At 43.9% G+C, this 27867-nt stretch overlaps 1 long non-coding RNA gene across 2 annotated transcripts; it reads right to left on the bottom strand.

Moving 5' to 3' along the window:
• Window positions 1–4177: 4177 nt before the first annotated feature.
• On the bottom strand, window positions 4178–20097 carry LOC119376144 (uncharacterized). Of its 2 annotated transcripts, XR_005180506.2 has the most exons (6): window positions 19688–20097; window positions 19540–19625; window positions 14812–14976; window positions 12266–12363; window positions 6379–6499; window positions 4178–4297 (listed from the first exon to the last, which is right to left on the bottom strand). It is a non-coding gene; the product is annotated as an uncharacterized LOC119376144 (long non-coding RNA). The 2 variants fall into 2 exon arrangements; XR_007414560.1 differs by lacking the exon at window positions 19540–19625 and having other exon boundaries at window positions 19688–20096.
• Between the last annotated feature and the right edge of the window lie 7770 nt (window positions 20098–27867).

Raw genomic sequence — 27867 nt, 5'->3', positions numbered from 1 at the left:
AACGCGAATGTGAACGTTCAACAACGACGGGTAGGTCTCACGAACACGGGGAATCAAAACACAAAGTTGATTCACCTACAACCGTAACTGGACTTTAACAATACGAGAAGACAGCGAGTAATCACTAATGTAGTCGCTGCGTGCATGCGCCGCGTTACTTACCGATTCAGGTAGTCGGAACGAACGAAAGCGATGAACTCAGACAGCCAAAATAGAAGGCGAGACAGCGCTGTAAGCTATCCACGCTTGCCGCCTTTATTTCTCGTACGACACGCCCGGGAAACGATACAGTTTAACACGTGAATCATGTGCCTTGCCTTGGTGTTGTCTGCACTGTTGTGGCTGGCCGCTAAACCGCAATACTTCGGATCACGCTTGCACTTCCGCGGGGTCGCTTCTGCCATCGCGGAAATACGCAGCTTCGCACAGCAAGCCTCTCGGTTCAACGTACCCAGCTGACGGCGCCCCAGTTACCCGCACCGAAAGAAGAACGCGCGCGCATGTGCGCTACCGCTACCGTGATAGGGGCTGAGTCGGCCGCGCAGAAGGGTCAGAGCTTTCCGACAGAGCCGCAGCGCGACTGGCGCGGCGCTGTCGTCGCGCCGCAAACTTGAGCTTGGGTTCCCTATATATATATATATATATATATATATATATATATATATATATATATATATATATATATATATTATATATATATACTCATACATATGCTGCACCTGCCGGCGATGGCAAAAACCGGCCGAGAGTGTGGTGGTGGTGGTGAAACTTTATTGTTCCGAGAGTGTCCATCTAATCCGCATCTTAATATTACTTGGTGTGAAAGTTGTATTAAGGAAACAGGAAGATGTTCTGAGCCTTTCTGAACGGAAAGCTGGCATTTCGCTCGTGATTGTTTAACAACCTGTAACTTTTGATAAAATAGGTTTACAACACCGACTTCATTTTATTGGATAGAATTCTCAGCTCACATCATTGTGATATGCCGTTTAACATTGTATAGTGTCAGTTTAAAAATTATCTTGCTCCCGCCAAGGTACATGAAATGTTTGATATTTTAAAAATTACATGCTATACTACAAAAATAACTACATATCTAATATCAAGGTTAAAATATACATAAACACTGAGAGTACAATAAAATTGGTCAAAAATTTCTAAAATATTTTACGCCGCAGTATCTCATTTGAAGCGCGAAGGTGATATTGAGAAATAAATATATGAAGGGTACAGTGTATGCCTGTAGCCTTACGGTATGACAACCCAGTTTCTGGCGCGCAGTTTTTATCACTCTATAAAAGGTTCCTGGTAACATATACGTTCAGCTCAATGTCCCCTAAAGTATTTTCTCAGCACTGTGAGCAATCTTCGCATGCGCTTGCAATTCGCAGCGCTCCCTGCGTTTGCACAAGTAATTATCTTCGAGGGTCTTAATTATGCTGCCTACTTTAAAGGAATACAACGCCTTACCCACGTTACATTGCGTCACTGTGGGCACTGAGTCTGGATGGCGGCTTTAGTCCTCTCCGAACACACGGGAAGCTAATCACGATTCATGCAACGCCCTCCAAGACGCCTACAGTGGTGTAGGCAGAAATTTCTTTCGGTGGGGGGGGGGGGGGGTGCACGTTCTTGATCTGACGTAGTGTCCGGGCAGTAAGTGTGGTCGAGTGTCATTTTGTGCTCTCTATCCCATGAGTGAAAAAAATTGTGGGGGGGAGGGGGCGGGGGGCACGGGCCGGTGTGCCAGCCCCTGGCTACGCCACTGTGTCCTTAAAAAGGATCTTTAGTAATTATTTGTCACAGGACCTAATTAAACCTGCGTATCCCAAAGTATAAGTTATGCGTAAGCCACAGTATGTCCTTCATCGCCAAATCTGCAAAAGCTATTGATGCAGTTCTCCAATGAAGGCGTGGAAACGTGTATGCAATGTTGAGTGGCGTTTGATTTCAGCTAAATTGACAGCTTGCCTGCAAAAACTCAACCGTTGGCGACGTTCGCACGGGTCGTCTACGCAAGAGCACTAGTTCATCGCCATTTTGGTCAACGACTCCGGCTGGCGGCCTGTCTCAGTCAGAGATTGCCTTGGAGCCTTCCAAATACAAAAGTAATACAGGCACTCGAAGCGCTACTGGATTCGCGAAAGCCGTTCCATGCACGCAAAAATCGGCCACCTACAAAAAAAGGCGAAGTTTGCATTAAGTTGAGCAAGGCTTGAAACAGTGAAACTGGACGATTCTGAAGACTGATCTGGTTGCTTCTAGGTTGTTTCTAGGTTGTCGCTAGGCTTTAACTAGGTGATGCTAGGTTGTTTCTACGTTGATCCTCAGCGCACAGAGGTTCGGCTTAAAACACAGACAGTCACAGAGACGACATGGTTGTCAAAAGCCAAGAGACAGAAACTCGCGCTGAAACCAAGTGTTCGCACCTCTCATAGATCTACGGGCACGGCGTCAGTGGCGTAGGCCTTTCATCGCTACGAGGTCTTCTCGCAGCCGGCATTGCCTTTCCCGTTCCCCAATATTCTCTCCGTACTCGGAGTCTTCGGCTCGCCGCTGTCACTTCGCAGCCATTTGTTAGGCTAAGTGTTGCGTTCTGCATTTTTAGTGGACCTGTGCTGAGTAGTTGGATTTACCCAGTTTCTGTGGCGCATACCGGTTTTATTGCAGCCATGTGTTGGACTAACTGTTGCCTTCTTCTTTTTGAGTAGACCAGTGGTGAGTAGTGGGATACACTGTTAAAAATATTGCCCCTTGTTTACGTAAAAAGCTGAAGGTAAAAAGTTGCCGATCACTTTTCCGATTCTGAAATAGGGCGATTACCGTAAACGGAGTCTCCCTAGAAATGTTGTACGTATTGTCTCCTAGAAACATTGTACGTGATGCCTTCTTAGGAATGTTGTACGTATTGTCATTGTCTCCTACAAACATTGTACGTAATGTCTTCTTAGGAATGTTGTACGTATTGTAATTGTCTCCTACAAACATTGTACGTAATCTCTTCTTAGGAATGTTGTACGTATTGTCATTGTCTCCTACAAACATTGTACGTAATGTCTTCTTAGGAATGTTGTACGTATTGTCTCCTAGAAACATTATACGTAATGTCTTCTTAGGAATGTCGTACATTATATCTCGAAGAAACGTTGTACGTGATTGCCTTAGGATTGTCATACGTAATGTGTCCTGGAAATGTACGTAATGTCTCCTTGAAAATGTTGCATGTAATGACTTGGAAATTTCGCACTAATGAGGAATATGAAATGTGCCAAATAGCACACTTTGTTGCTTTAATGTGACTAAAGTGCACAACTTGACACCACACTGTACTTAAAAAGTTGTAATATAGGCGCTGTGTGGTGAAGAAAGTTTCGGTGCTTTACATGCACCTAACGCAATGGTTATCAACTGATGCAAGTGGCAGCTGCTACTTTGCTGCGAAGAAGTTGTTAGAGAGAGGAAAAACGCATTATGCAGTGATGGCGACGAAAAATTCCACTGGATGTTTAACACAACAGTCACAAAGAGATGCATGTACATATTGCCCCTGTTGAAACAAATGCCAGGCTACAAGTGTCTGCTACTTCAGTGAAAATTGAAGTGTTCTGGCACCACATACAAATTAGTCGTACATAGTTTGGCTTTTTGAAGTCTAGTGTCTGACAACATCTCGCCTGGTCGGGATGAAACTTTGGTGAAAACATTGTTGGACGCCAGTCACAAAAAGTCTGGCAATCCCAAGAAGAGATATTGCTGTTCAACTTGAACAAGAAATTTGGCAGAGCAAATATAATGGCACTTGTAGCCTGATATATGTTTCAACAGGGGCAAAATGTACATGCATGTCTTTTCTCATGACTTGCATTTAACATCCAGTGGAATTTTTTGTCATTATTACTGCTTAACCTGTGTATGCTCTCTCTAACAACTTCTTTGCTGCAAAGTAGAAGCTGCCACTGGCATCAGTCAATAATCACTGCGGTGGCTGCATGTAAGGCACCACAATCTTCACCACAGAACACCCATTATTACAACTTTTTAAGTACAGTGTGGGGTCAACTTGTGTGCATTGGTGACTGCAAAGCAACAAAATGCACTATTTGGCACATATATTTCTCAGCAAATGCAGAATTCAGTGTTTCCCACAAAGTGTGGGACAGTACATAGCTGTGGCAGGAAGCATGCATACATACTACTTCTTGCCAAGTAAACAGTGAACATCCAGCTGCTCTGAACGCATAAAGATGGGGTTTATTCTGCGAAACTGTACGAGTATACTGTTCGCACTCTGGCTCATCTGAAAAGAGAAGAAACAAAATATATGAGGACACTTGAACCAAATGAAAGAAGGCAATCTGTGCCGAAACAGAATTTTGCATCTACCTTGCAAAAACAAACGAGCCACACAGCAGCAGGTTTTGAATTTTGATGCATCCACAGCCCGCCCAATCTCATAAAAAAAGAAAAGGGCATGTGTATCCTAAACCCCTGCATGATTGACTAAAAAAAAATAGTGTTCACAGTAAAAAATACAAATGACTTCTGTGCAGACGACATTAAAGACATGAGGGGAGACGTTAAGTTCAATTGAAATGCTAGATTACCATGTTGAGATTAGACATGTGTAACTGTTCAAGCAAAGGGGGATCTTGAAAGCAAGAAAACAAAGCAAAAGTGAAAATCAGATTTTGCGCACCAGCTGTCGGACACGTGCAATGGCTGTGAACAGATTCGAACTGAGGCCGGCTGAGAAGGAGTGTCGTTTTTGTCAAAAATGCCAAATTAAAAGAGCTAAAGAGGAGAAAAAAACACGTTCTGTGACATTTAGCCTTTCTGCATAAAACGAGGCACATGCAACACGAAATAAGTAAATCAAAATGTACGCAATGAGCCACTCCAAAGGTGCACTTGTGAAACAAAGTTTCAGTTACCGCTCCCACATCACGCCAAGTAGTTTCAGGTGGACAGTGTTGCAAATCGTCCTTGCCTGTGGTGTTTTCACAAGTTAACTCGAAATGTAAAATGAGTGAGTGTCATAGGCGACATCAACAGTCCAAGGCATTCGCTCAAAGGCAGGCACATCGAGGCTGCCCAACTTTCTCTCACAGCTTAATGTGTTACACATTATTAAACACTTTCCAATTAGAGTTCATAAGTAACGCACGTCCCTGCTCGTCGGGATCCAGAAACTCAACACCTGACAATGGAATCAAGGTCGCAGATGCTCCTGTTTATCGTAATGGGGACGTAGCTTTGCTCTCCACTTGCTTATTCCTTGCATTGTTGCAGTATGCAGCAAAGCTAGCTACACAACCTCTCAGGAGCATTTTGCATTCTGTGGCACTGACGTTGACATTCTGTCCTGCTTCCAAGCAACAGTTTGTCTCGTTCACAGTAACTTGTATCAAACTGAGCACTCGATCAAAACGACCGCTAACAAAATAAACTACACCTCCTGCTTGTTCTCGCTCTCGACTTATTTCTGTTCCTGGCGACCCCGAGCTCGGATGCTTAGTAATGCAGCAAACGTGGAAAAGCACCTAGCAATTAACCGAGAATGAGGCAGCCTCTTACATTGCGGAAAGTATGCTGTTGCAGTAATGAGAGAAATTAATGAAGAGCGATTTGGTCAACTTAAGCAGTTTTCTTTGCTAATACTGTCTGCCCTCCTGTATATTGTCTGGTTACATAGCCACAGCAAATAGCACCATGTATGTGCTTTCCTGCTGATGTCAATATGACAACCTGCAGTTTGCTGACATACACAGAGTCATTCATGAAAGAGGGTATGCGAGAGTGTGGCCGACGCACAGTGACAGCTGACTAGAATGCACAGTTTGCTGCATGAGAAAGCACGTCCGCTCAAGCTGTCGGCTACTGGGGGTCAAAATAACCAGGCATGGCCAAGAGGCGAACGCATGCCAGACCACCGCCTATAGCTGGTAGAAGAGCCTCTAGCTAACATAGGGCTCTTATGTTCCGTTTCACAAAGCAAAGCATCCCCTCATATTATGAGCAATAGACGGGGCGGCACTGGTGCCCCTTGTTTAGACAAAGAGATACGAGGAAGCATGCAAGCGAAAAAGAATTAAGCATAAGGAATGTAAATTCGACAACACAAGTCTGCAAATATTGTTAGTATATCTGAAAATTGCTTTCACTTATCATAAAGGTTGTCTTGTTCTGTGTAAAAACAAGTGCTTCAACATTCCTTCAATAAAAATGTTTATGATGGATCTCCTCAGACTGACCATTCAGGCTTGTTAACCTACATATTCAGCACAACCTTATTGAATATCAGGCCCTACACACGCAACCAAAATATAGCAGGGATTACAAGCTCATCAGCAAGTAACACCAGCAAAAAAGTTAACTTACATCTTCGGTGATTCAGCACAATCGTTGTATCAGTTTCAATATTTTGCTGTCTGCAGCTGTCCTTGACTTGCGTCCATTTCCACATTTGCTGCCTCTCATCGGGTTGATATTGAACATCTCCCTGGAAGGCACAAAAATGTGTCGTCTGGATATTCTGTTTGTTCCATAATACAGTTATGAAGTCATTATCACATTTGTTCCTGCTTTCGAAAGATCTCAAGGATGTTTTATTTATAAGGAACTTTTCAATCCTCTTAAGCTGCGATTAATACAGAGCCAATTGCCATGTGGCTTCAATGTTTTTGGTTGACCCACAAGAATTCTTGAATAAAGTAAAAGTAAACAATATGAATATTACGTCAAGGAATTCACCATGCAATTTTAAAATACAACAGTTCACTTGTGTGTACCTTTTACCTAGCTCTCATGTCTGTAGCTTTTCCAACATTTACCCTTTGCAGTTGTCGTCGCTGCCATCAGCATGCACAGTGTGGTAACATATAAACATGAAAATTCAAAGTTAGCCCAAAGTTTATTTCACATCAGGATTAGTAAATGCAGTCACGAAAGATATTTTTCTCTTTCTCAGTAATCTCGCAATTTTAATACTATTCAATCAATTGCCCTCGATATAACAGTACTGAACACTGTTCATTTCCAGGCATTGAATCTATCCATGTCATGCCTTTGTCTTACATGAACATAATATTTCTATGTCCCTTTTCTTGCTCTAAACAATTACATGTTACATTAATGTGCAACATAATCTGTTCATTCATGCCTGTGCACAGACATATACGATGTTCACATATGTACAAACATCTAACTGCCATGCGGGCATAAGTCAGAATGCACTTTACATTCTGTGGTACCTTTGAAGTACTTCTGAAACCAAATGACTCATTAAAATGTGACTGAAAAACAAAAAGGAAAGCACAGAGCAAATGTCCAACTAAAACGAGAAATGTAGTGCCATGCTAACCCTAGCTATGGAATATAAAATGAAGGCCTAAATGCTGTAATTACGCAGTAACTTCTAGGAATAATGTTTTTGCAGTATGCTAATGAAGACAATGGCGCTTAATGAATGCAAGCCCTGGTTTCCCTGACATCTTAAAAAAGCACACAAAATCATTTGTCGAATCTGAAGCACTACTTATGTGAGGCCCCTCAAAATAAAATTGATACCTCAGAGCAGAGAAAACTGAAGATGATCTCTCTTGCATTCACCCTTGACACTCATTTGTCACCAAGCCAACACTCCTTCGTCTTGCATATGCACAAAAGATCACACAGTGCATAGAGGCCCTTGGCAATAAGATCTGATGATACGGAGTATTTTTGTTTCACTGAATCTTATCACTAATGTTAGCTTTTCAATTAATGTAGTTCATAATTACAACTAAAGTGAGGCTTTACTTGGCCACCTACAAAGCAAAGGACGCTCCAGAAAATTAACCTTTAACCCTTTGACACGCTATGTACACAATTGTGTGCACCACTTATTTTGCCATTGGTAACGACTAGGGCTACTAGAGAGCAAGATACCTTGGAAGTAAGCAGCGCAAAAAGCAAGACAACGCACATAGGGGAGGAATTACAAGAAGCGCTGATCAAGATACGTTGAACAAGATACGTTGAGCTTTGGATCAATGAACCTGCTGCATAATAAATTTGTGTTCATTTAACTTCATTTTGCAGTGTACTGTTGTATATTATCAGTTTGCTGAAGGCACTACACTGTTCAACGAGTCTTTCGAAGTGCTCCTTCCTGCGAGCCATGCCAAAAGTATAATTTTTCCTTCACTCCAATGAACATACACAAAACAAATTTGCACTATATTTTTGGTACAACACAACAATACGTAGAACCAAAGATTTCATTCTATTGAACAGCACAATGTAAGAACAATTATGTAGCATGAATGCCCTTTTGCTTTGACTTTCACAGAAGGAGGGACAATAGATAATTATTACAATTGAATTATAATTACTATAACACACATGACAAATGACACAAGAAATCAGATTCTATGCATTGCCCATCTTTGAGTGCCTGTTCCTCATGAAAGTATCGGCTGCAGCCATTAGCAAGACATGTTCAGGTATACTTTTTCCCATTTCTCTTTATAGAGCTGGTCGATCCACGAAAGATCAAAAAAGGGTGTATATTTGAGTGATTTTCCTGATAATTTTGTATGTTTGAAATGATGCACAGCACGAAATCGCAGTTCGTTTTCAAATAAAAAATTTCAACACAGGACGCATCGCCGGTTACAGACCATTTTACGAAGAGTTTTTCGTAAATTGCAATCATGTGGCTGAAGCTATATATTACAAATATCTTTCTTTTTCGGAAGTAGAAGTAAAGAGGAAATGCTCTTAATTTCAGGTTTAGTATTTTTAAAAATTCAGAAAAACGCTGCGTTTTTGAAAATGGAAATATTTGAACACTTAGCTTGTTCTGTTTAGGCCTTTATGTGAATAATACCTCTGCATTTGTACACAACAAAGTAGTAAAACGCTCTAAACACAAAAAGAGAAGTGCTCCTAGAAAATCTATAATAAAAAAAACCCAACCAATTTTGTTCAAAGCAGTCAAAGGATAAAGATATTATGAAAAAACATGGCTAATGAACAAAAGTTATTTGCAGTCAGTAAATGTCTTTTTTCTTTTTACCTTGCTAAACAACAGTAAGATCATGGTCGGAAATGGGAACTGTTTTTTGAAAAAACCGTTCCAATTAAATGCATTCGCGTGTTTGCACTTCACGCCAGTGTTAGACATCCCTCAGTCCACAAGCACTTTCAGTTTGCCTCCTTTTCTTTCATCTATTAGTTGAATTATTCATATCTTGAGTGCTAAAGAACGCATTCCCTCCATGCGTCTCTTAGAATGTGCTGTGCCAGAATTGAGAGATTGGTATAAAAGCCAAGGTCTCTTCATTAATGGAAATGAATTTCTGGAGAGCGGTCGCCAAGAGGTGTGGTTTTTGTTGGCCCAAATGTGTAGTTCAAACCTTATGTGACATGCAGTTTAAAAAGAATCGATTACTGAAGATTGGTGGCAGCAGTTTGGCCACGGATAAACACGTTTTGTGCTTCATCTGCTTTGTTTTGCATCTCCTTCTTTCTCTTGAGCAGTGCTGGGATCTGGTTTCCCTCTTGAATTGAGCGCGCTTGCACCCTCCGCAAAAGAGAGCCTATGATATATAACGAAAATTCCGCTGCAGCGGAATTTTCTTTTTGTGCACCATGAGGCAGTCCGTACAAAATCTCGGTCATGGCTAAAGTACCCATAGCCACCTTCAGAGCGTGAAGCACCAAATTGCAATTTGGATTTACTTCTATCTCAGGTTGTGTTTGGCTGACTGGAAGCCGTGCTCGTTGCTGTCGTCTGCTAGGCGGGCGTCTATCGCGCCGCCCTCTGCACTGCACGCTACTGTTTAAAAGGCGTGAGCGCGGGCCATTCGTCCGCCACACGATCCGCAGTGCGGATCCAGAGACCGGGCGGGAGAGGACGAGTGGTGAAAAATGTATCGTGTAACCAACGCAATGACACCCCAGCTTTTTCTCGTGCAGAGCGACAAAGCCTGGCAAAAATGTGTGGCTGTTGTGCTTAGGTTGCACTGCGGTACTCGCCGTTAACTGCCGCCATTTGCGATTTCTCACATTCTTTCATTCGTTCTGAGCTTCGTTGCATCCTACAAAAAAAAAAATTCAAAGGGATGAAAATGTCCGTGCTGCCCCAAGGAATATAAGGTGTGCAAAAAAATGGAACGATCTTTTTTTCTTTACAAAACAGTTCCCAATACCAAAAACTGTTGTTTAGCAAGCAGAGAAGAAAAAGGTTACATCTCAATGACAGACAGTGACACAAGAAATCAGATTCTATTGAGACATTTTTTGCCCATCTTTGAGTGCCTGTTCCTCATGAAAGTGAGGTCGGCTGCAGCCATTAGCAAGACATAGCTTCAGGTATGCTTTTTCCCATTTCTCTTTACTAATGACCAGCTATTGATATCATATATCCTTAGAAAAAATTGAAATGCACTATCAGCAACGTTGCTGTGTTCACGAGCTCATCAGAAGAGAAGCTGGTGTCATCCAAAGATGACAAGAAAGCGACAGGAATGGTTCAAGTGATCACAGGAGCAACTTGTAAGCAGCACAAAGCATGTGACTGGAAGTCTGAGATTTCCATTGTAGGGCTGTAACGAAGCATAAAAGCCTTGGCTCTTATTTGAGCCCAAGGTATAAATGGTGAGTGTCCTTCAGACGATATTTTTTTTGGGGTACATGTCACATCACGCTGATCCAACCGGGCCACATTCTCTGTGACCCAGAACAGCAGGGTGAATGTGTGCCCAACTGCGCGACTGTTTGCAAAGAGCTGTGAAGGTGCAAGCTATGCTGCAGGCAAGTTGCAACATTGTGTGTTTGAACAATATCACAAGCACTTGCTATTACATACTCTTTCCTGTCTTGGTGTTCCTCACATATAGTGCCATAAGTTTCTCAGTTGGATGAGTAAAATAGCGCACACTTAGACAGGGACAGAGTAAGCAACATGACACAAGCGCTAACAACAATTGTTTATTTGAAATAGCAGAGGAAGTCTTATGTAAAGAACAGGTGAAGTGAGTGCGCGTGTCACGCAGGCATGACTGCAAGCCATCTGAAATCGGTACAAAGGAATACAAGTTCCTTTTCGGGCAAACTAATATAAGGCATTCTAACACATCGTGTGCCTAACCACTGAGTCATTTCGGCTTCAATCATCTCATGGACTAACTTTTTACTTTTGACAATCACATGAACTTTATCGAATTCCTGCTGACATCCACATGTCGCACTGCATAGCTAGAAGACCGTCCTTGTGCTTTTCTTGATTGCCACGGTGCTCTCTGAAATTATCATTAAGGTAGAATATCTCACTTGAAAAGGATCATTACACTGCAGCAGATTTAGTATTTCTAGCAAGGAGCTAGAAATAGATTTTTGCCATGCTGCTTTCTCAGATAATAAACACGCAGAGGGCATTCACTTTTGTGTTTTTGCGCTAAAGAACAGGTCGCTTACTGGAAGCTGGTTATCCGAGAATCAACAGGTAGCAGTGGTCGAAATGTTACTTCACGAATTATCTGCCCGCACCATCGAGTGCATTGTTGTGTAGCGCTTTACATGCATGATATTGTGCATAATCTCAAGAAGATTGCTGGTCGCGTTGATGTATCTGTTGTGTTTAGTGCCCCTCAAAAACCTTTCAGCCTTTGCAATAGTAGTGTTCCTAGGAAGGAGCTACTAGCGACATGCTCAAAGAAACATAGATGTACGTTTGTTAGATGCATTGATCATGCTGCGTATCGGATCCCACTGCATTATGGAAAGTTCTACATTAGCCAGTCCGCTAGATGCCTTAACGATCGTTTGAGAGAACACCGTTGCAATGTACAAAAGCACAAAAACGGTCACCTAGCTATGCAACTGTAGCACGTGTGAATGTCAGCCTGAATTTGATGAAGTTGACGTGATTGTGAACAGTAAAGAAAATGCAGTCCGTGAGATAATAGAAGCCAAAATGATTGAGAAGTTAGGCACACAGTGTGTTAGCATGCCTTTTGTTAGCTTGCCCGTAAAGGAGCTACCGATCCTTTGTGCCGATTTCAGATCGTTTGCAGTCATGCCTGTGTAACATGCGCACTCACCTCACACATTTCTGTACACAAGTCTTTCTCTGCTATTTCAAATATTCATCTGTTGATAGCGCTTGTGTCGTGCTGCTTACTCTGTCTAAGTGTGCGCTATTTTACTCGCATTACGTACCAACAAGCCCAAGCTACTCTTCTCGAACTGCCCATTTGTAGAGAAGGAAACCAATGCCTACCACTTAATATGGGCTTGTCCAGACCAGAGGAAGAATGCTCCCATCTTTCACAGCAAGCTGTCCACTGCTTCAGTTCCTTGAACAGTCAGTCGTCTATGCTGGGTACATGCATTACAGATGCCACAAAACATTCCATAAACTGCACACAATAGAGGCCTTACAGTACACAAGTAGTACATATAAAACATGATGCTTAACACAGGTATCTGTTGATACACCAAAACTGTCCATGAATGATGAGCTTAGGATGCATTAAGAGCAAATATTAGTGGAGTAATAGATTTTTGCAGACAATTTTAATTATGCGTTACATGTCAAGCTTTCCCACACTGGCGTACTAAAATAGTATGAAGAATACAGTTTGCCGAATAAGCAACTTGCACAGAAAACTCCATCAGCACTATCATCACAATATTAAATAGATCAGTGTATGCTCTATGTACACAATGTATGGTAACGAGCCACCCTTATTGTACGACATCATGAATGTGAAGATTTCAAGATAGCTGAAGACTTAGTAGAAGTGTAAGAGCACCAGAGGTTACAGCAAAGATTGAGCACTGTGTTGGCTTTTCTGTCTCCTCTGCTGCTCTTGCATGGTTTTAAATCTTGGGTATGTTTTGCCAACAAGCCCAGTTTTGAACTCTTCAAAAAAAAAACCTTGTTGCACTAAAGTCAATTCATATGCAGGGCTCGTGCTGTGCCCTACAAGTGTCTGTTCAATTCAATGAGCCCTTAATTCACTATGTTTCTTTTGTCCTTTCATAGCTATAGGGTCTCGTCCCGGTAGACTTGATGGCTTCAGGTAGCATGCAAGGGTTCATTGGCCAGCTGCCAGCTCGTAAAGAGTTCTACAAGACGCCAGGATGGCCAAAAGTAGCACTAGCATGTACTGTTGGGATTACACACTGAGGTGCTCAATGGGATGGATGGGACAATGACCACTGTTGCAGCTCCATTGGAGCATCAGACGCACTATCCAAAGGTTACAGATTCGGTCCCTGGCAGGAGCAAGTGTCTCTTTTGTTGACTTTAATTCCTTTCAATTTATGTAAAAATTACCACACTACAGTTAAAAACTAAAATAATCTCCCCTATGCCTTCCTTGGCTTCATTGTCTGTCTGCATTAGTAGGTTGTGTCTAACAAGAAAAAGTAGCCCTTGATCCAGTGCCCTTGTTTCGTCTGTTCAATTTCGTAGTGCTTGGCACGCCACAAAATCAGTATAACCACACTGTCCAGAATTCTGTGATCAGAAAACATGTAAACATATCAGAAATGACATTCTTCAATTTATAACTGCATAAACTAAAGCAGCACTGTCATCCCTTTCCCTGATTGATACATCTTGGTTTTTTATACTGCAAATAAGACCCCACTTCTGGCTTCATGCTTCTTTAGCAAAGTACAAAGGAAAGCGAAAACTACGGTACCACAAGATCAAGTAATGTTCTTGATACACCATCACATCCCAAGCCACTTGTGATAAGAAGTTTTTGCAATGATGCTACTCCACTATTAAATTGGTATTAGAGAGAACATGTTTAGTTCATCAAACAAATATATGTAATGGCAGGACTAATAATCGACATGTTTCTTCCCAGGCAAACACAGCAACAAGCAGAGCATACGCTACCTTAATAAGCTTAGTTGAACTGACACACACGTCTGTCAATTACAATTTATATAGACATGCTGTACTACTTCCAATTAAGCTTGCAGTTATATGCACACTTACTGTTACTACCAGCACATAATATGATTCAGTCAAATGCATTGCCTTCTTGTAAGTTTTCTGCAGAACTAAATCAATGTTCTCAAACATATGGCCCGTATATCTCTAGCCAGCGGCCCAGCCTGCATATGGTTGTCCTTGTCCGATATTTCCTTTCATTTATTTAATATATACGCTCCTGAGCAACTCTGGCGAGACTGATCTAAGCATTTTTTCGTAAGGCACCCCATGTGGTTACAATACACTTAAACATAACGGTGAAATGAAAACTCGATACTTCACTATCGGCGTATTGATTTCGGTCCTTCTATAGACTATTTTACTGATGGTTTTTGGTGCCCACGTATTGGGCTGTTAACTTTGCTGTTTTGTATCTTGAACTAAACAAACAGTGCTACAGTACAACGCGTGCGCATGAAAACGGTTGGGTTGGTGCATTCGACGTTATGTGACCTTGTTAATTCACGTCGCTATATAAAAAATAAAAAAAAACTGATTTAACAGCATTTGTGGCCGTGCCCATGTGTCTTATGTAAAACCGTCTATGTATCAGTGTCGATATGTTTCTCAAAACCTGACATCAAATCTCCTTTAGAAATGACAAATATAGTTAAACACGCTATCGGAGAGTAGATGAAGAAAACGAGAACGAGGCTGCACTTGCTTGCGAGCGGCTCGGTGAACTGTTTTTCGCTCCGAGCTGTACATCTGCATTCATTTTACATTCTGTAAATAAACGCGTTCAATCGTCACAATTGTGGTGCAGGTGCAGGGTATACTTTTGTGAAAAGCCATACGTCCAGCGACCTCACCTCCGTCGGCCACGCCGGCTTTCCAGGTGGTAGAGATGAAAGGCGAGGCCGGTGAGATGATGACCAAGGCCGACGCGTGGTAGGCAGATCAAGCTGCGCACAGGCGGGTCACTCCGATGTTCGGCCGGTAGGCGTGCCGCTCGGAAGTTGGGTTCGTGGGCCATTCTGTAAATAAACGCGTTCCATCGTCAACAATATGGTATATGGGAAAGGCCGTCTTTGAAATGGCAACGTTAGTTGACAATTTTTTTCATGCCCCTCCCCCTCCCCATCTTTTCCCCTCTCAGTTTTTCACTGTCCCCGCCCTTGCGGGAGACTAAAAAATTTCGCGACTGCGGCCCTGCGGCTGAAGCGAGTTCGAGACCCCTGAAATAAGTGCTACGCGCCCCAACCTGTATTAATAGTAGTATGTTTTATATTGTTTACTATTTTCAGTGTATATTACCAAGTTTGTTCATATAACTGTCTCAAAACCCCCTATGTTATGCCCAAATGGGCCTTTAGGGTATATGAATAAAAAAATGAAAAAAAAAAAACCTTGCGCAGCCAGGTTGAAATCCTCACCATAGAAGAATTATGCTATTGGTCATGGATTGATCAAGCGCAGCACAGTAGGGTGATTCCACGAGAGATCGAACATGCCTGTCCGGTCGCAATTTTTGTTTTGCCTGGGTTTTTTATATGTTATGTGGGCACGTTCAAAGTGCACGGAACCGAAAATTTTATTTCCAAGAAACGCTCCCAGTGCACCAAAAAATTATTTGAAGGTGGCGGCGCGGGCCTCCTGTTTCTGCTCACTGCAATGTTTTCGGATTTCACGGCCGAATTTAGCGCGAACTATAAATGATGTGTCGAAAATTTTTTTTGCTGGTTTTAATACGCATTACTGTGAATTACATCCATGCTTTTTTATGCTGTCCTCAAAAAGAAGAAAATGTGAAAAAATGGCAAACACGGCCGAAATCAAAAAAGGGTCCTAAGTTTGAGGCGCCTTGGCGCCTTTGCTATTACAAACAGAAACTTGAAAACAATGTCAAATATAGAAAAGAGCATTTGCAACATTTATACGGAAAATAATTTTCCTACAGGCAGCGCAAAAAAAGAAAAAAATAGTTAAAAGAGCGAGTTTTTTCAAAAAAGTACATTTTCAAAAAATAAGATAAAAAAAACTCCGGTCTCAATTTTGATGAGAATTTTTTATCGAAGAGCGCTTATGTCAGTGAACACACGGTTTTAATATCATATGTCCTCATTTGCTTTGTTTACGAGATATATCTGGCCAAAATGACCCTTGCTGTGTGTGCTCACTTCAGTGCGACTGATGGTTGTTATTAGCTTGCATTGTGCGTAAATCTCAGTTTTAATTATTCTGCTGCAGCAAAACCTTGCTGTGGTGGCTTTTCGTCAAGAAAAATGTTTTCTCAGATTTTATTTGTGTCTAGCGTGTGCAAAAGTGGGCTGCTGCCGCCCTCTAAATGGCTAACGTGTAAACAGTTTGCAGCCTACAACCTCGCCTAGAATCATCAGAGGAAAGATGGGCGCGCCTGTTCAAGATATCAATCGCTTCTTCTTCCTGAAGAAATGCCTGGTCTACCTCATCGCGGTTAGATGTAGACAGGTTTTCCTTGAGGAGCGTAAAGCAATGCAAGCAGACTTCGCAGGTGTCGCAAAGATCCTCAGCCTATGACAGTAGCTTCTGGAGGTAGGCAACAACAAAAAGAGCAAAGAAAGAAAATTTGCGCAACGAAAATTTTCCTCAGCAATCTTCTTTTTGTGAACGCGTAAATAATCGGCCCAGAATAATAGGACCTAGCCATGGGCCGCGGGCATCGCGTGTAGTGAACAGCTAGACCTAGAGCAAGTCGAAGCGTTTATACTGAACGGCGCCGCACAAATTATCTCACATCTGCGCAGCTGTCATGAATGCGTTTCCAGAACTGCTCACGGTTTAACATTTTATGACTAAGGGTGTCTAAGCGCTTTGGGCTGTAATAATTAATTTGTAGGGCACACTCATTGTCAAAACTAAGGGTAATGTCCGTCTGGCGCCACCAATGACCTCTGCTGTCCTCGACGTGGGAAAGCACTTAAGTAAAGTAGCAACAAAACATCATCAATTGGGCAGCTTCGGCCACTCATGGCTTAATCATGCCGCACCGCACGTTTTGGCTGTTGAAACGCTGAGGTAAAGGTCGAGATGATAGAGGAAGACGTTATCTGCGACGCCGAAAACATGTGATAGCGGGAAGTCAAATAAACGGCTCGGAAATGATTGAGCTAACTTTTTACAAAAGTTGTTTAGGCACAGTGTGCGTCGAATGGGGAAGATGGTTAGAGCGTACAATGCACGTAATGGAAGGGAAGCAAGCAGGCAGTGAGAAAACAACTGCAATACAGCGCGCCTGCTGATTGTGGCATTTAGTTACAGATTAAGTTGGCCCTCGCTGCATAGAGATGCTTTATTCTGTGTGCAAGGAGAGTTTTGACAAAGTGACCTAAACCATGTGTTCGCGGTGTCTCGCGTTCTTCTGATTAGCGAATACAGGCTGGGTAAGTTGAGGTTATAAGCTGCAAACTGCTTACGCGTTAGGCCTTTAGAGAGCGGCAGCAGCCCACCCCCGCATACGCTAGACACAATTAAAGTTTGAGAATACATTTTTCTTGACGACAAGACACCAGAGCAAAGTTTTACTGCAGGAAAATAATTAGAACTAGATTTACGTGCGATGCAAGCTGATGACAACTATCAATCGCACTGAAGTGAGCGCACACAGCAAGAGTAATTTTGGCCCGTTAAATCTCATGAACAAGGAAAATGAGGACGTACATATTAACATGGTGTTTTCACTGACATAAGCGCTCTTCGATAAAAAATGTCGTCAAAATTAAGGCCTGAGTTCTTTTATTTTTGAAAATGTACTTTTTTGAAAAAAACTCGCTTCTTTAACTATTTTCTTCTTATTTTGCGCTGCCTTTCGGAAAACAATCTGCCGCATAAATGTTGCAAAGGCTCCTTCAAATACTTGACACTTTTGTGAAGTTTCTGTGTGAAATAGGAAAGGCGCCAAGGTGCATCAAACTTAGCAAACTTTGTTGATTTGGACCGGGTTTGCCACTTTTTTTCACATTTTTTTTTCCTTTTGAGGACGGCATAAAAAAGCATGGACACAGTAATGCATATTAAAACCAACAAAAAAATTTTCGACACATTATTTATAGTTCGCGTTAATTCGGCCGTGAAATCCGAAAACATTGCAGTGAACAAAAACAGGAGGTCCGCGCCGCGACCTTCAAATATTTTTTTGGCACGCTGGGAGCGTTTCTTGGAAATAAAATTTTCAGTTCCGTGCACTTTGAATGTGCCCACATAACATATAAAAAACCCAGGCAAAACAAAAATATCGACCGGACAGGCACGTTCGATCTCTCGTGGAATCACCCTTTAGAAGGCGGCAGCAGCCCACTTTCGCACACGCTAGAAGCAAATAAAATCTGAGAACACATTTTTCTTGACGAAAAGCCACCAGAGCAAGATTTTGCTGCAGTAGAATAATTAAAACTGAGATTTACGCACAATGCAAGCTGATAACAACCATCAGTCGCACTGAAGTGAGCACACACTGCAAGGGTCATTTTGGCCAGTTATATCTCGTAAACAAAGCAAATGAGGACATATGATATTAAAACCGTGTGTTCACTGACATAAGCGCTCTTCGATAAAAAATTGTCGTCAAGATTGAGACCGGAGTTTTTTTATTTTATTTTTTGAAAATGTACTTTTTGAAAAAAACTCGCTTCTTTAACTATTTTTTTCTTTTTTTGCGCTGCTTGTAGGAAAATGATCTTCCGTATAAATGTTGCAAAGGCTCTTTTCTATATTTGACATTGTTTTCAAATTTCTGTTTGTAATAGCAAAGGCGCCAAGGCGCCTCACACTTAGGACCCTTTTTTGATTTCGGCCGTGTTTGCCATTTTTTCACATTTTCTTCTTTTTGAGGACAGCATAAAAAAAGCATGGATGTAATTCACAGTAATGCGTATTAAAACCAGCAAAAAAAATTTTGGACACATCATTTATAGTTCGCGCTAAATTCGGCCGTGAAATCCGAAAACATCACAGTGAGCAAAAGCAAGAGGCCCGAGCCGCCACCTTCAAATATTTTTTTGGCGCGCTGGGAGCGTTTCATGGAAATAAAATTTTCGGTTCCGTGCACTTTGAATGTGCCCACATAACATATTAAAAACCCAGGCAAAACAAAAATTGCGACCGGACAGGCATGTTCGATCTCTCGTGGAATCACCCAGTAGATGGTGACGCAACCAGCGATACATACGCTTCTGAGCAGCTTGACAAGCGTTTTGTGTCTATCTGCGTCCCCGTCTACTGCATTGTAGTTGATTTGCACGTTAGTTCATTATTACCGATGCATTTTATTCACAGAAAATGTACGAGGCGACCAGTGCGTTCAAAAGCAGGCGAATTTTTATGGCGGCAGGCGATTGAACAATCGGTTCAAGCGATGACCTCGCGATATTAACATTTGGGGTTTTACGTGCCAAAACCACGATATGATTATGAGACACGCCGTAGCGGAGGGGCTCCGGAAATTTTGGGGATCTGGTTTTCTTTAACGCGCACTGACATCGCACAGCACCAGGCTTAAAATGACACAAATAGAGCAACTACTAGAAGTGTATAACAAAACATCACAGAAAAGCAGATACTACCTGTAGCAGAATCCATACTTGCCTATCAGACAACTTTTCTCGTACATCATCACTGCTGTGTGAACACGCCACCCGGGCTGCCTTACCTGCATAAATGTCATCACACAATAAGATCACATAGTTACGCAATTTGGCGAGTTGAACTCACCTAGGCATCCGCTGAGGCGCACGCTTGTGCTTTACAGTCGCCGTCGTCGTCAGACAAGGCACTGGGCGGTGGACTGTCTGAGTAGATGCACTCGATTGAACCACGCAATAACCGTGAGTAATCAAGAAACGTGGAAAGCACGCCGATCACGCAGCGCTGAGCGCGCAGACAAAGCGACGAGCCCGTTGAGGCTACGACGACACACCACAGAACACCAACACAAAATCTTGACACACCTTTGGCCGCCCATTCCATCCCACACGCGATACACTTCCAGTCGACGACTGACAACGATGATTGGCACACATAATATCAATAAACACCGCAAATATACAAGCGCGGAACGAACTTATCACGGCACCACCTTCGATTCCCCACGCCGGTACATTTTTTTTTTTATCGCGCTGAACGTGGTCCCGCACGCGTGGTTTTGGTTTGAAGGGATTGGCTCTCGCGCGGCGGGTGATTTGAATTTAGTTGCGTTATATCTCTAATTATCAACTGACAGCAATGATGACCCCGCGTGATATCAACAAACATTATAAGTATACAAGCACGGAGTAATTTTGTTGTGGTAGGATCTGTTTTGTCGAAAATTGTTTTTTTTTTGTGTGTGGTCCCGCACGCACGTCTTTGGCTTGACGTGATTGGCTCGAGCGAGGCGGGTGATTTGAACTGAGTTACGGAGTGCACACTCCTCCTTGCGTTTTCTGTTCTCGCTCTTCCCCCCTTCTTTATCCTACTCTTTCGGTACCTTGTTGAGGCGTGCGCCGTGCTCCCGACCGGGCTGCAGAAATTAGGCGCCTTTTCCTCTTCAAACCACTACCACCACCACCTTGTTGACCTTGTCCGCCTGCCCTGTGCGACGCTTCAGGACGCGCTGCATCTCGCAGGCTGTGACGATCGCCGCCGCTCTGCCCTCGCTACGTTACTCTGCTTCCTTCATGACGCGAGCCTAGTCTAGCGGCTTTGAAACGCGCCAAGAACACACTCGCACATGCACACAAAACGTCCTGTGTGACTCGCGCACTGCACTTCTTGGTCTTGCAGGCGTGTTATGCTCTGCTCGATTTTTTCGGCGGCGCCGATCTGTTTACGCGCCTTTGAGGCCCGTATTTAGCTGTCTCCTGACTTCTCCCGCGACCGTGCGTCCGTCACGAGATGCTGCTGGCATCCTTCTCTCCCCTGCCGACCTGCTTGACTACTCCTCTCCTTGGGGGCGGCCCGCGCCGCGGGTTTCTGCTGCCGAGGGACACGCGAGCAGAGTGCGACCATCCTCCTCTTTTTTTCCCCTTCACCCTCCTACCTCTCTCTTTCATGCCCCTACCCTTGTCGGCCTGTCCTGTGCGACGCTTCAGGACGCGCTGCATCTCGCAGGCTGTGACGATAGCCGCCGCTCTGCCCTCGCTCTACCCTCGCTACTGCTACGTTACTCTGCTTCCTTCATGACGCGAGCCTAGTCTAGCGGCTTTGAAACGCACCAAGAACACACTCATACATGCGCACGAAACGGTCCGTTATCGGAAGGATCATAAATAGCGATGGAAAAGAACAAAAAGCACACCAGTACAGGCTCATCGCGAAGCGTCATTCGCTAACCCCACTTTTTAAAATGCGAAGCATTTCTTAGCGAACTTCTGCGATTTTGAGCGTATCTATCTATCTATCTATCTATCTATCTATCTATCTATCTATCTATCTATCTATCTATCTATCTATCTATCTATCTATCTATCTATCTATCTATCTATCTATCTATCTATCTATCTAGCCGCCTACGACTTTGTGCTTTCCTGGCCGTTTCGTTAATCGGATGTATACCAAAATTGGTGTGGCATAACATGACCTTATTACGAACACAAATGACAGGTCATAGCATGAAAATCATGACATGCATGTCATGAACAGCATGATTTACATTCCACGGCCTTGGGGCTCTTGCGGCCGTACCGTTAGTTTCATATATACCAAAATTGGTATGGCGTGACAAGAGTCCATGACAAACATAATGACAGGTCCTGACATGCAACTCATGACCCGCATGTCATGTGCAGCATGATTTACGTGACATGGTCTCGGGGCGCTCGCGGCCGTTTAAATGAATGGATATATACGAAAACTGGTATGAGGAGACATTTCTGTATGACAAACATAACTGACACGTGGTAACATGAAAATCATGACATGCATGCCATGTACGACATGGTTTACATGCCACGCTCATGGCGCACTCGCGGCCGTTTCGCTAAATTGATATACACCAAACTTGGTGTTGTGCGATGTGACTGTATAAGGAACATGAATAACAGGTGGTAACATGAAAACCATGACATACATGTCATGTATGTCATGATTTACATGCCATACTCATGGCGCACTCGTGGCCGTTTCGCTAGACTGATATACACCAAAATTGGTAGTGCGCGACACGACTGTATGGCGAACGTAAATGAGAGGTGGCAACATGAAAATCATGACATGCAAGTCATGTACGACATGATTTACATACCACGCTCATGGTGCGCTCGCGGTTGTTTCGCTAGATTGATATACACCAAAATTGGCGTTGCGCGATGTGACTGTCTGAAGAACATGGAATAATAGTTGGTACCATGAAAATCATGACATGTATGTCATGATTTACATGCCATGCTCACATGCATTCGCGGCCGCTTCGCTAGCTTGATATACACCAAAATTGGTATTGCGTGACGCGACTGTATGACGAACGTAAATGAGAGGTGGTAACATGAAAGTTATGACATGCGTGGCATGTACGACATGGTTTACATGCCATGCTCATGGCGCACTCGTGGCCGTCTCGCTAGACTGATATACACCAAAACTGGTATTGCGCGACGCGACTGTATGACGAACGTAAATGAGAGGTGGTAACATGAAAATAATGACACGCATGACATGTACGACATGATTGACATGTCTTGCTCATGGCGCACTCGTGGCCGTTTCGCTAGACTGATATACACCAAAACTGGTATTACTCGACGCGACTGCATGACGAACGTAAATGAGAGGTGGTAACATGAAAATCATGACATGCAAGTCATGTACGACATGATTTACATACCAAGCTCATGGTGCCCTCGCGGTCGTTTCGCTAGACTGATATACACCAAAATTGGTGTATATCATACAGGCGACGAGCCTGTATGACGAACATGACTGACGGGTGGTAGCATGAAAACCATGATATGCATGTCATGTATGTCATGATTTATATGTCACGCTCATGGTGCATTCGCGGCCGTTTCGCTAGCTTGTCATACACCAAAATTGGTATTGCCTGATGTGACTGTTGTTGTTGTTGATGATGATGATGATGATGATGATGATGTGACTGCATGACGAACATAAGTGACAGGTGGTAACATGAAAACCTCACTCAACTTCACTTCGTTTTCTCACCCACACATGGCTATGCTATATATACATGGCTGTGCTATACATGGCTTCGCCTATACGTGACGCCAAGTGACATGAGACGACGACAGCATACGATGACGACAGCCCTGGCCTCTAAAGCGCTCTGCACTTTAAAAATTACAACATCTCCCGCTAAAGGGGACCATGAGGCGATGCGAAGCCGGAGCACTTGCACGATCGCGTTCCGTTGGCGTTCGTTGGGCATGCTACCGACCTCGCGTCGTGGAACCCGAAGAGGAACTCTACGCGCGTCGTGTCTTCCCTCTAGCCTGGCCGTTAATTCTCTCAGGGCGAGCGGTGAACGCGGTCGTCAGGCGCGAGAGGGGGGGGGGAGCGAAGGAGAGGAGGGAGAGGGGGAAGAGACGCGCATGCGCTCATCGCGGCGTTGCGCAGGAGAGGGGCACACCATCTCCCGCTAAAGGGGGCCATGAGGCGATGCGAAGCAGCGTTTCGGCATGTCGAGCCCGCGTTTCAGAGGGGGAGTGGACAGAGGGAGGAGAGAGGGGGAAAAGGAGAGTGGGGAGGAGGTCCGTGGAGAGGATTTGCGCATGCGCAGTAAGGGTGGTCACGCCGCACACAGTTTGAGCCCCGCCATAAGATGCTTCACAACTAAAAATGCCATTAACGAAGACAAACCATGCACAGGGTGAATATATATATATATATATATATATATATATATATATATATATATATATATATATATATATATATATATATATTATTCACCCTGTGCGAATAGCAAAATTTTGGGTGCGAAGCGAATTCGAATATTGAAGTGTGAGTGCGAATCGAATCGAATATTTTTCGAATAATTCTCGAATATTCCTAGAATATTTTTCGAATACTTCGAAGCGAAATTGCAGAAAAAAAAGTTAAGAGAGGATTCCTAAGCATATTCTTATGAGATAGCAACATGAAAGTGTTTCTTTTCACTAGGTTGATGAAGCACTGGCGGGGTGGTGTTTCATAGTTGTCTTATCAAGAATGAGGCAATGTAGAGGCCGAATTGTATTTATGTACATGGTTTGGTGCAACCAAAGTGTTGCCGATAACACTTTACACGTGATAGGCGAAGATGCCGTTTCCTCAGCCTCTCCTCCTCTTTCTGTGGAACTTCTGTGGAAGCCCAACTGACGAGGCGGACAAGTTCCAAATCTGCCTCCTAGACGTCTATATTATAAGAACATCTGAAATTTTGGATGCTAAAAAGCTTCGGCTTCCGATTTTTCACATTTCCTGCCCAAATTTCAGGTCCAAAACAGCATTAATTGAGCCCCCACCTCTGCCACATTTTTCTTCTCCATGTTGGAACCAGCGTTTTCTTGAGTTAATGCATTTGCGACCGTAACGGAGCTTGAATGGCAGCTTTGCCGCAATACCGGGGTGTGATGAGGTGAAGCATATTGAACATCTAGGGACCACTTCCAATCGGACGTTGACTGCTTCTTGGCAAAGTTCGACCGTAACGGAGCTTGAAAGGCAGCTTTGCCGCAATACTGGAGTGTGATGAGGTGAAGCATACTAAAAATCTAGGGACCACTTTCAATCGGACGTTGCCTTTTGGCAAAGTTCGACCGTAACGGAGCTTGAAAGACAGCTTTGCCACGATACGAGTGTGTGATGTGGTGAAGCATATTAAAAATTTGAAGGGGTCACTTTCAGTTGGGTGTTGACTGTATTTGTTTTGGGGAAGTTCGAATAGTTCGAATAGTAAAATTCCAGTGCGAATCGAATCGAATAGCAAACACTATTCGAAAAATATTCGAAATTTCGAATATTCGCACACCCCTAATATATATATATATATACTTATAACACGTTCCCCGTGCTTTCCGCCAAAGCACCTTGCCTAAAAAAGTAGCCTGGTAACGACGAGGGTTCTTTGGTTGGAAAATAACTCGAAAGGAAGCCACAACATTAATTAGAACTTAATTAGAACATTAATTAGAATTGGAAGCCAACTTTTACGACTTTTAAGTGGCACATTATACAAGGAGACTCTTTCCGTATTTGAAAAAACTGACATATGTCTGTTGGCATTTAGGTAAGTTATTGCCGTGTTTGAATAAAAGGGCAGGCATCCTTAAATTTTACGAACATTTTGTTCGTAGATTCTAAGGAAATTTCTTTCAGTGTAGGCATTCCTTCTTGTACAAAGTGATCGACGGGACACTGACGCATTCATTCCCCTTCCTCTGTATGTGATATGACTCAAGTACTTCACGTGCTAACGTTTCCCTTCTTCGTCCTATCACACGAGTTTTTCCTAACAGTGGTGCGCAGCCGCACGAAGCACAAAGGAACCGCAGGTGTGAAACCCAACCATTTTAATTGATAATATATGCTCCTAAAGCAATCATTAACACAGCGGCCTGTTTGGCCTGTGTACGACTGCCACTGCTCAACGGAATATCATAACAACGCCACCATGCAACGCAGAACTGGCCGGGCGTGCTTCTTTTCGCATGAAAGCTTGGCTTTTTGCGAAGGAATGCGGGCACAAAGCTTCGAGAGCTTGTTGCGTGCCGAGAAGACGTCGTGCCTGTTTGCAACATTTTTCAAATTGTGGGCAATCTTGTGCTTGTAAGGCAGAACCAGTGGTTTCTTCTTCTGCACAGCCTCGAGCTGCCTGCTGCATCCTTTATCGTCCAGAGCAGATATTCCGACACACTGGTGAAGACCGCCGAAGGGGAACCGGCTGCAACCAGCCTTGAAATCTGCATCTGAAAACTGTCGTCCATGGCGTACTGGCACTTCAACAACGCAGACCGGAAACGCATTGTCGCAATGGCTCTTTTCACGATTTTCGAGTGTGCAGGTTCGTAAGGCAGGAGGTCCCTACGTGCACGGGGGCTGTACATCCAGCACGAATGTGCCGCGTTTAATGACAGGTTGATGTCTAAAAACTGCAAATGATTGTCTTGAGGTAGCTCATGTGTAAACGTCAAGCCTCTACCATGCTGTATAAAAACTGATAAACCATTCCTTACATCGTCACAAGCGATCAAAGAGTTCGGGGTGTTTAGAAATACAAGAAAATCGTCAACGTATCTAAATACTTTGGGACGAAGATCCGAGTCGAGGTTTCTAGCAAGTGCTTGGTCAATAGATGAGAGAAAGATATTGCATAGGACAGGAGCTACACATGAACCAATGGAAATGCCTTTGCGCTGTACATAGATAGTCATTAAAAGAAATAGATGTGCTAATCAAGTAAAATTCAGTGCGCAGCTCTGCTCCGTCCATATATACTCGACGCTAAGCGGCGCTCCCGTTTCGCTGTCTTCAGCAGAGCAGCGGCGTCTTTTGGTCCGCATTTCTTGAATTAGTTTCTTGAAAAGTTTCCTACACGCTCGACTTATGCGGACGTAATCGGCTGTCTCAAGCCTCTTAGCTAGTTTTAAGGCGTCTTGTGCTGAGTTCCATTTGTTTGTTTTTGAGTGGTCTAAGTGCTTCAGCATACCATTTTTTTTCTATTCCCCTGAGATGAGAACTACCCCAAGCATTTGAATGCTTCATGCTTGCTTAAAGCATGGTGAACAAGTATGTGAATGTAAACAGGTATTGAAGCAAAACTGCAATTCGGCCTAGTTGGAACAAATTCATCCTTCACTTACTCGTCCCTGTGTGTTTTGCGCGTGTAAGTAGAGGATAAGCGAGTATTCGCACGAGGGAGAAATACGCAGGGGACACGGGGGATTCCGGATCAGGTGACGTCACGGATTAGTGAATGGGCGAGACCCTCCCCCCCCCCGTGCCTCCTCGGAGGACACGGGGACCTTTTCCCCGACAGGACAAACGATCTCCCGGCGATGGGGGATATAGCGGAATATGGGGCGCTTGTTTGGCGACATTGTTGCACTTGCTCCTGCAGAGAGCGGCAGTGGGTGTCCAGTCTTCAGCTGGTCGTCTGCAGGTCGTCGTCGGCAGCTGGTGAAACGGGCGTTACAAGCCACCAGAGTAGTCTGGTAACACTGGTCTCCCCGTCCGTTCGCCTCGTCCGTGTGCGTGGGGGTCATTTGTGAGTAATTCTCCTCGCGAGCTGAAGTCAGTAGGCTCCTCCTTTATCCTCCAAGGATTTGTCCCCCGTGTGAATACCGCTTAAAGGACGAAGAAGACGGTACGATATTAGAGAGTTTTAGTGCTCGGTTCCCGCGGGATTGGGGGCGCGCGGGCTTGGGGGTGCGCGGCGTTGCGTACCCAAGAGTTCCCCAAGCGGAATGCCTTATAGCGGCGCGTACCCAAGCGCAAGCCGCACGAAAGTCACACGCGCTCGCAGCGCCATAACGTCTTGTCAAGTATGGATTGTTTTTTTCTTTTACGTTTTAACCCCGCAGGGGCGTCTGCGCAAGCAGGCGTTTGGTGTGTAGCAACACCACGGACCCGAGGTAATGGGGGTTCGGCCCCTCCCACGCCTAGCCGTGCGTGGCTGTGCCGTGTCCGGGGAAAAGGGGATCCTGGGGGTTGAGCCAACGCCGGGTGCTTCGACCTTTAAGGCCCCCTAGCAGAGGCAACACGCCCCTTTGGCCCCGGCTTCACGTAGACGGCACCCCTGGGCTGACCCACCCAGGGGAAATCGCCAGTCGCCTTTTCCTATCTCTCTCCTCACATCTTCGTCTTTCTCTCCCACTTTCAATTTGTCCTGTCGTCTTCTCCCTTCCTTTTACATCCATTTCTCCTGGCGGCGAGGGTTAACCTTGTGTGGTGGTCCTACCTTGGGTACACCATATTCG

Source organism: Rhipicephalus sanguineus, unplaced genomic scaffold, assembly GCF_013339695.2.
Source record: "Rhipicephalus sanguineus isolate Rsan-2018 unplaced genomic scaffold, BIME_Rsan_1.4 Seq1100, whole genome shotgun sequence".
In the NCBI taxonomy this organism is placed as follows: domain Eukaryota; kingdom Metazoa; phylum Arthropoda; class Arachnida; order Ixodida; family Ixodidae; genus Rhipicephalus; species Rhipicephalus sanguineus.
Note: the sequence above shows the minus strand (reverse complement) of the source record. Positions and strands in the feature narration are given on the sequence as shown.